At 35.6% G+C, this 9,295-nt stretch overlaps 1 long non-coding RNA gene across 3 annotated transcripts; it reads left to right on the top strand.

Moving 5' to 3' along the window:
- Positions 1-6: 6 nt before the first annotated feature.
- Positions 7-7,027, top strand: LOC110278973 (uncharacterized). 3 transcript variants are annotated; one of them, XR_002371757.2, is made up of 9 exons: positions 7-995; positions 1,089-1,152; positions 1,712-1,787; positions 1,881-1,937; positions 2,042-2,093; positions 2,186-2,226; positions 2,510-5,042; positions 5,534-5,690; positions 6,869-7,027. It is a non-coding gene; the product is annotated as an uncharacterized LOC110278973 (long non-coding RNA). The 3 variants fall into 3 exon arrangements; XR_008007092.1 differs by having other exon boundaries at positions 2,440-5,042; XR_002371755.2 differs by lacking the exon at positions 1,089-1,152 and having other exon boundaries at positions 7-1,057.
- The last annotated feature ends 2,268 nt before the right edge of the window (positions 7,028-9,295 follow it).

Genomic DNA, 9,295 nt, shown 5'->3' with positions numbered 1-9,295 from the left:
TTGATAGTGTGAAAGCAATGCACCACTACCCTCTCGATTACAAGATGCAGCAACTATGGCTTCATGACACTCAGTGTGTGTTACTTGATGCTGAGGACTTAATAGATGAGATTGCCTTGGAAATCTCAAAATTTACTCCCGACGACCTCAGCTATCTCATGGGTGATGGCAACCGGTTGAGAAACTCTGTCTTAGCTGGGCTTAAGCTTAATATTCCATCTTCCATTGTTGATATGAGACAGCAACTGGAGGATATTGAGAGGAAGGCGGATGCCAATTTTATGAATGAGTTGTACAAAATCAACCAGTTTCAGTCTGTAAGCAAGCTGCAATCCAGTTCCCTGGTAGATGCATCCTGTGTAATTGGAAGGGAAAATGACATGGAAAAAATTCTATCATTGTTGTTGGCTAATGACATAATGAATGAAATTTTTTCCGTCATTGCATTAGTGGGAATGATGGGAGTAGGAAAAACTACACTAGCCCTACAACAATGATGATCAAGGTTCTGAAAACTGGTTCGAATCAGCCGGTCGAATCGGTTGAACCGTGAACTGATGCCAAATGCGATTTGGTTAGAAGCAAAAACCGTCAAATTCAAAAACTGACATTAGACCGTTGAACCGGCCGGAAACCGGTCGGTCAAACCGAACCGTGAACCGGCCGGTTTTTGAAATGGGACAAAAATAAAAATAAAAAAACGGTGCATTAAAGCTTTGTGAACCCTAATTCCTAACATTTGCAAGCACCTCTCTCGGCCTCTCCTCTCCAGCACGCAGAAGTAGAAGTGCAGAACGCGAAGCAGCAGTGCAGCAGTTGGAGCTTCTGGCGCAACTTTTGTCAGCCACCGCCGCCGCCGCGCAGTCCGTGAGGCTAACGTCAGTCACCTCTGTTCGCGGCTTTGCGCAGCCACTTTCCGTCGCGCAGTGAGCTCGGAAATCAGAACCACCGCCAGCGCCGCTTTCCATCGCGCAGTGTATTCCCGCCGGCACCAGGTCTGTCAGCCACCGTCCCCGCCAGCTCTGTATTTTTTCAGGCTTCCAGCTTCTAACCCTAGGTATAATTTTTGTTCTTTGTAATAATAATAGTTGAAGTCTTTGTCAATCTGTCTCCCTCTTGCATGCTCTGTTGAAGGCGTCTTCGAGCTTCCAGGTAATTTTTTTGAACTGTGAACTGAAGGCGTCTTGGTCACTCTGCTCCTTGTCTCTGTCCCTCGTTACAATGATTGTTTGATTGAATAACTGTTGCATGTCTCTGTCTCCTTAATGAATATGATTTAATAATTGTTTGAATCTATGAAGCTCTGTGAACTGAAGTCACTGAAGTCTGATATACTAATAATCTGATATAGTGATACTGAACTGTGAAGTGTGAAAAGCTCTGTGAAGTGTGAACTGAACTGTGAACTTCGTTTAAGCCTACTTGATTCATAAGCGTACTTGATTTATAATTCTACTTTCTTTGCAATTGTCTCTATGCGTACTTGATTTTCTGGATTTAGAGATATTTTTTATTGAATTTCTAGATTTGAATTTTGAATTCGTGTTTGATCTGCAATTTCTGTTTGATTCTTCTTATTGTTGTTGTGGTTGAAATTCAAAATTGAAATCTGATTCCTCTTCTTCGTCAATTTCATATTCTAGACTTGTTCATTATCTTTGCATTTAAGTGAGCAATTATAATCTGTTATCTGGTTATATTACTCTTCTAGGACAAACTCTAGCAAAGGCCCAAGGGAGGAGAAATATGGAATGACTAATAAACCCCGAGGAGAGCTTGAGGATGCGGTTTGTAAAACTGATTTTTGAATAGGTTCAATTTTTCATGTTTTATTTGTTAGTAAAGTGATTGATTATAACTGGGTGTGGTGCTTTTATTAGCAACGATCGAACAAAGGTGAAAGAGGTGTCTTCCGAAGTATCAAAGTATATCCAGTGGTAATGTACTAATCTTATGCTTGTATTTGAGATGTGAATGAATCATTCTGTGCATGTTTCTTATTTGAATTCCTACCCCCTCTTTCTTTCTTTTGTCTTTATAGGATCCAAATGACGAGACTTAATTATGAACCACCTACGGATTTACTTAGCAAGGTATTTACAAACTGTATTCCATTTTTCCAATGTTAATATGATCCATACTTTCTTTGATATATATTTAGCTAATATTTGAGCCTGATTTGCAGCTATCTCTGAAGTGAAAAAACACGCAAAACTACTATCTAAGGTGCAACCAATTTCCTAGGTTCAGCTATCTCAACACTCATATAACAACTTAAGATTCTTTTGAGTGGGTAAAGGTTTATTGAAAGAGATTCAGAAAAGCATTTTCTTTGAATGATATTTTAAAGCTTACATTAGACTATAATTATATTTTCATGTGTTTATTTATATTTTATTTATTATTTTATTATAAAATGGTTTTTTGGTTCAACCACAGTCGAACCGGTTGAACCTATGAACCAGTGAACCAGTAGCTAGAGCAGTTTGATGATTGGTTCGATTTTCAGAACCTTAATGATGATGTGGCGGACAATTTTGAATTAAGAATCTGGATCTTCATTTCTGGTGATGAAGATGCAAAAAGAATTATAAGGTTGATGGTTGAAGCTTTTTGCGAGAAAAACTGAGTCGTCTATATGGATCAAATTCAAGTTACACTTCAAAAGGTACTCCGGAAAAAGAAAGTTTTAATTGTACTAGATGGCATTTGCAATGAAGATGCAAATGATTGGGAGATTCTTTGCTTGCCATTCAATGTTGCGGCTAAGGGGAGCAAAATATTGGTGACTACACAAGGTATGTTTGTTTCAGAGATGGTTGACACAATTCCTATGTACCATGTGCACATTTTATCTGATCAAGACTGTTAGAGAATAATAGAGAAAAGAGCATTCTCAAGCCTTATTCCGGATGATTTCAAACGCTCGGTGTTGGAGGAAATTGGATTCAAAATTGCACAAAAATACAACAAATTACCATTAATAGTAAAGATGTTTGAAAATATTTTGCGATTTAATCACGATGAAAAGAAGTGGGAAGCTATATTGAAAAGCAAACTAGGGGAACTTCCAGCATCTCAAAATATACTTTTAACATTGAAATCGAGTTATGACCAGTTGCCTTCCTATTTGCAAAGATGTTTTGCTTACTGTTTTATTTTTCCACTAAATTATAAATTCAGCAGAGATGATTTGGTCAAGTTGTGGGTATCTGAAGGCTTCATTCAACAAAGCGGAGTAAGAAAAGCACAAGAAATTGGTGGAGAATATTTTGATATGCTAGTTCAGAGGTCATTTTTTCAACCTCGTCAGTGGATTACGGTAACCATCAAGTATTTAGAATGCATAACCTCATTCATGAATTTGCTGAATTTGTTTCTGATAGTCTATGCATTAGAGTGGAAGATGGCATGTCATCTCTAATTTACAATCTTAAAGATGTCAGACATGCATCTTTAATCTGGGACGACGTTCAAACAGAACATTTGAGTATTTTTAGTAAATGTGGTTGAATGAGGACTCTTATTTTATTTTCTAAGGGTGGTGATACCCTTATCAAGATGATTCCTTCGGCGAAATCAATTTCAGTTATTTGAGGGTTCTAAACTTGAGTTTTTGCGATATCAAAAAGTTACCTGAAGCTACTGGTACAGCAAAACACATGCGCCATCTTGATGTGTCCAGCACTCCTATTAAGGAGCTACTTGAATTAATTACAAATCTGAATGGGATGGAAACGGTTAAACTCAACTGCATGCAGTTGTTGAACTTAAGCATTTCCATATCATTCAAATTTGTAATTGATTCAGGTAGCTCCTTAATAGGAGTGCTGGACACATCAAGATGGCGCATGTGTTTTGCTGTACCAATAGCTTCAGGGAACTCTCTGATATCGCAAAAACCCAAGTTTAGAATCCTCAAATAACTGAAATTGATTTCGCCAAAGGAATCATCTTGACAGGGGTATCATCACCCTTAGAAAACAAAAGAAGAGTCCTCATTCGATCACATTTACTAAAAATGCTCAAGTGTTCTGTTTGAACGTCGTCACAGATTAAAGATGCATGTGACATCATGTGACATCTTTAAGATTGGAAATTGGGGATGACATGCCATCTTCCACTCTAATGCATAGACTATCAGAAACAAATTCAGCAAATTCATGAATGAGGTTATGCATTCTAAATACTTGATGGTTACCGTGATCCACTGGTGATGGTTAAAAAAATGACCTCTGAATTAGGATATCAAAATATTCTCCACCAATTTCTTGTGTCCTTCTTACTCCGCTTTGTTGAATGAAGCCTTCAGATACCCAAAATATTCTCCACCAATTCTTCTCTGCTGAATTTATAATTTGGAGGAAAAATAGAACAGTAAGCAAAACATCTTTGCAAACAAGAAGGCAATTGGTCATAACTCGATTTCAATGCTGAAAGTATATTTCGAGATGCTGGAAGTTCCCATAATTTGCTTCTCAATATGACTTCTCACTTCTTTTGATCGTGATTAAATCGCAAAACATTTCCAAACATCTTTGCTATCAATGGTAATTTGTTGCATTTTTGTGCAATTTTGAATCCAATTTCCTCCAACACTGAGCGTTTTGAATCATCCGGAGTAAGGCTTGAGAATGCTCTTTTCTCTATTATTCTCCTACAGTCTTTATCAGATAAAGTGTGCACATGGTATATAGGAATTGTGGCAACCATCTCTGAAACAAACATACTTTTATCCGTCTTTGCGAACTCTTACATTGTGCAATATGCAAGACTTAAGAGAATAGAGGACTTTGAAGGCGGGTGACATGGCTAAACTTGAGAATATAGAATTTTCTGAATGTCCCAAGCTTAAATGCTTACCAAGGGGACAACTACCAAGCTCGGTGAAATGTTTAATCATCAGAAATTGTATCAATTTAAAAGCTCGATGTATGGACCGTGGGAGTGAATATTGGAATACGATACAATCAATCCCTAAAGTTGAGATTGACCAGCAGGATTGTCAGGGCAACATCTGATATAGGACAGATAAATGCCAGGTAGTAACTACATATTTATCATCATGAACAGCATGATTTTCTTTTAAATTTATACTTGTCTTCATTGTTAATACTGATGTTAAAAGATTTTGACACTCAAGGGAGCAGACCTTAGATAAATTCAAAGTTATTTGTATGTGCTTTGAATAAAAAACCTGATTTCTCTATAATCACCCTTCTCCATATCAGTTATGTTATCTTTTATTACTTAACCTTTGATTCTTGCTTCATCTTTATAGAATGGAGCATAGGCGTATAATTTATACAAAAAAAAAAACAGTATGCTTTTGAGCAAACCATACTTGAAACTGCATGTAGTAAGGGTTACAGACATGACCTACCTTCCTCCACTCGATTGTTTGATGATCTTGCAATTGGGTAGTTTTATCAATCTGTCAATTGAATTCGCCTTTTACCCTTTGTAAAAGTTGCATCTGATTAATTGTCATTATAACTGCTGATTGTTCATGTTTTATATGGTGTAACTACAGCCTTGTTGGGTGGAGAATATGCTGCAGCAAGTAACTCTCTTTATTGGCCTAAAATCAATGAAAGACTTGTAGGATTATCAGATGCTGTGATGAATAACAGTTGCCCTGTACTTAAATGAACTTGCTGAAGCAGAGATGCTTGTCAAAGAAAGAAAAGGTTAGACTCCGATGTAACCACCCAAAATTTTTGCATAATTTGTGATTTATCTAAAATCAAGATGTTATAATCATTTTTTTTTGTGACTAGATGTTATAATCATTTATTTAGTGCATGTGCATATCTATATTACACATTTATTTTGGATCAAAACTCGTAAATATTAATGATAAATGTTAAGTGACTAACAACATACTTAAAATGTTTTGAAAATAAGTTAGTGTCTAATAGCTATATAAGAAATTTTCCTTTTGCTCTAAGTCGCCCAAAATTATGTCATATACGTGTATGCTCTATTATATTTTTATTTTCATTTATTTAGGTTTTTGTTTTGAAATATCTCCCATTTTCATTTTTCTATGTTATATATATGTGTGTTTTTTTTGGGACAAGTATTTTAAATGTTTTTCTGTAATATATTTTTTTGGATTACTCTTAATTTGTAGTTTTACATATTTATTTTTAATTATCTTTTATCTATCATCATTATACATCTGCTTATTGTCTACTTCTACTATGTATAATGTGAATTGAGGAAGGATTTGGTGCACATAGCATTTTTGAATTTATATTCCTAAAATACTCTCTGTCATGTATATTTATAAAAAAGAAAATAAATTTTCTAGCTATTGTTAAGATTGAAACCTAAGAACTTTAGACTCCAAAAGATAAAACCTAACAACTTTAGCATACCATGAAAAGTATCTACTATCATCTTAACTAAACTCACAGGTATTAATGTATACATATTTAATAAATGAACAGTTGAATTAATAGGCACTAATGGAGATATGTGAGTTCTGAGAGTTTTTGTGTACCGATTTCTTTTTCTAAAAATATTTTTCATCGTATATAACATATAAAATAAAAAAACTCACGATCTTATCTAATCCCACACTTGTAAATATCACACATATTTTATGACTAGAATTCTAGAAAGATGAATTAATAGACATGCTTGTGTTACATATATAATGGGGAAGGATATAGAAGGATTTTGGTGCTCAAATTTCGTTTTCTAAATTCTCATTCATTATAGACAACTTATAAAAATATTTTTCTACTATTTGATTCATGAAAAATACATTTCACTGTGTTTTTGTAATTGTTACACAGTGTTGCTGTTCATGCATTAGTTCCGTTACTTTTTTTAATTATATTTTTATTTTTAATATCAGGTTGAAGCATTTTGGTTTGTGATTATCGTTGTTGCGCTAGATGCAGGGAGCAATTATTGGTACTACAAGAGTACGGCATGTAAAAACTGTTTCAAAAAAGTAGATATTGGACAAGAATGTTATTGATTTTGATTAAATAAGCTGTGGTTACCATGTGAATTTCAAACTCCATTTAAAGTAGCATATTAGGGGTGTTCATGGTTCAGTTTTTTCGTAAACTGAACTGAAAGTGTAATAAACCATTTTAAATGGTTTAAAAACTGAACCAAACTATTTTGTCACATAAGAAATTGGTTTTAAACCAGTTTACAATACAGTGTACCAGTTTAAACTAGTTCATAAAAATAAAATCAGTTTTAATTGAAAAAACCAGTTTAAACTGGTTTATAGACTAAAACTAGTTTTAACTTTTAATATATATAAAATTAGTTTTTACATTTTTTTTCTCCCTCTCTCTTCCACTCTCTCTCTCCTTTTCTGCCTCTCTCCCTCCCCCCTTTCTCTCTCAACTTTCCCTCTTCTTCCCTCCCTCTCTCCCCTCCTTTCTCTCTCTCCTACTCTCTCCTTCCCCTCTTCCTTTCTCTCTCTTCTTCTCTCTGTCCTCTCTCTTTTTCTTTTATCTCTCTCTTTCTCCTTTTTCTCCCCTCCTCTCTCTTTGTCTTCCTCTCTCTCTCCTTCTCTGTTTCTCTCTCCATTTTTTCCTTCTCTATCCCTTTCTCTCATTCTCTTTCTCCTATCTCTCTTCCTCTCTCTCTCTCTCCTTCTCTTTTTTCCCTTTTTCTTTTTCTCTCTCTCTCTCTTTCTCTCCCTCTCCCCATCCTCACTCTCTTTCTCCTTCTTTCCCTCCTCTCTCTTTCTCTCTCTTCCTTCTCTCCCTTTCTCTCTCCTTTTCCTTTTTCTCTCTTTATCTTCTTTACTCCCTCTCTTCCCCTCCTCTCTCTCTCTCTCATTCTCTTTCTCTTTCTCTCTCCCTCCTCTCTCTTTCTCTTCTCTTTTGTTTGCCTCTTTCTCCCCCCTTTCTGTCTTCCTCTCTCTCTCTGCCTTTTCTTTCTCTCTCCCCCCTCTTCTGTCTCTCTCCCTTGTCCCTCTTTCTCCCCCTTTCCTTTCTTTCTCTCTCCCTTTTCTCTCTCTCCATCCCTCTCTCTCATTTCTCTCTCTCCCTTATCCCTATTCCTCTCTATCTCTCCTCTCTCCTATTCCTTTTCCTCTCTATCTCTCCCTCTTTCTCCTTCCCTCTTCCCCTCCTCCCTCTCTTTCTCCCTCTCTCCTCTCTTCTTCTCTCTCCTTGTGCTTTTTACCCTTTCTTTTCTCTCCTCCTTCTCCTCTCTCTTCTCTTTCCTTGTCTCTCGTTCTTCTCTTTTTTTTTTCTCTTCTCTTTCTCTCTTTTATTTTGGAGAAAAGAGGGAGAGAGAAAGAGAAAAGGGATATAAAGTGAAAGAAGGTTGAGAGAGAAAGAGAAGAAGGAGAGAGAGAAGGAGAAAAAAGAGAGAAAATGAGAGAGAAATAAGAAAGAGAGAGAAAGAAATAGGAGAGAGAAATAAAAAAGAGAAAAAAATGAGGAAGAAAGAGGGGAGGGGAGAGAGAGAGGAGGGAGAGGAGAGAAACAAAAGGAGAATGGAATAGGAGGAGAGAGAGAGAGGAAGAAAGAGGGGAGGGGGAAAGAGAGAGGGGAGAAAAAAAAGGGAGAGATAGAGGAAGAGAGAAAGGAGGAAGGGAGAGGGAGAGGGAGAGAGAGAGATGGGGGTACAATAGAAAACGTGCAATTGCGATGAAAAAACACACATGGTTTTTGTTTTGTGGGGGTACAATAGAAAAAATAAAAGAAAAAGGAATATGAAAAGAAAAACAAGAAATTAATTCCAATGACATAGTCAGCCACTCTAACTATTAATATTAAATATGAAATTTTCGTATCTAATAGTCCAATTCTACTAAGTAGTATTTGAAAATTATAAGAGAATGGGATCTCAATGCCACAATTTTAATTTGTCATTCTTTTGGGACCTTAACGTAAATTATAAAAGTTATATAAAGAATGACAACCACAAATAGAATATTTTGAGTTGGTCCTCCAAGTTCCAACTTTTAGATTTTCCCACCAAACACAATGGACTTTCAAATTTAATAATTAATAGTTTGTATTGTGATTTTTTTGTTTTTTGTGTTAGATGGATTAGATATCCCTCTTAAGCATTATAAATTTACCCACATTACACTCACATACGTAATACTTAAAAATTTCGTCCACCATAATGATGTCTAGTCAAGTTTTAAATTGAGGTGCACTTATTGCAAGGAATAAATGATAACTATACTAGTAAGGATAAAGTGTCTTTAAGGTACTATATCTATGATGTACGGACACTTGAGACAAATACGAAACATTAAAAATATTTTTATTTTATTTATATTAAAATATATATTAAA

This window comes from Arachis duranensis, chromosome 3, assembly GCF_000817695.3.
Source record: "Arachis duranensis cultivar V14167 chromosome 3, aradu.V14167.gnm2.J7QH, whole genome shotgun sequence".
Classification (NCBI taxonomy): Eukaryota; Viridiplantae; Streptophyta; class Magnoliopsida; order Fabales; family Fabaceae; genus Arachis; species Arachis duranensis.
Note: the sequence above shows the minus strand (reverse complement) of the source record. Positions and strands in the feature narration are given on the sequence as shown.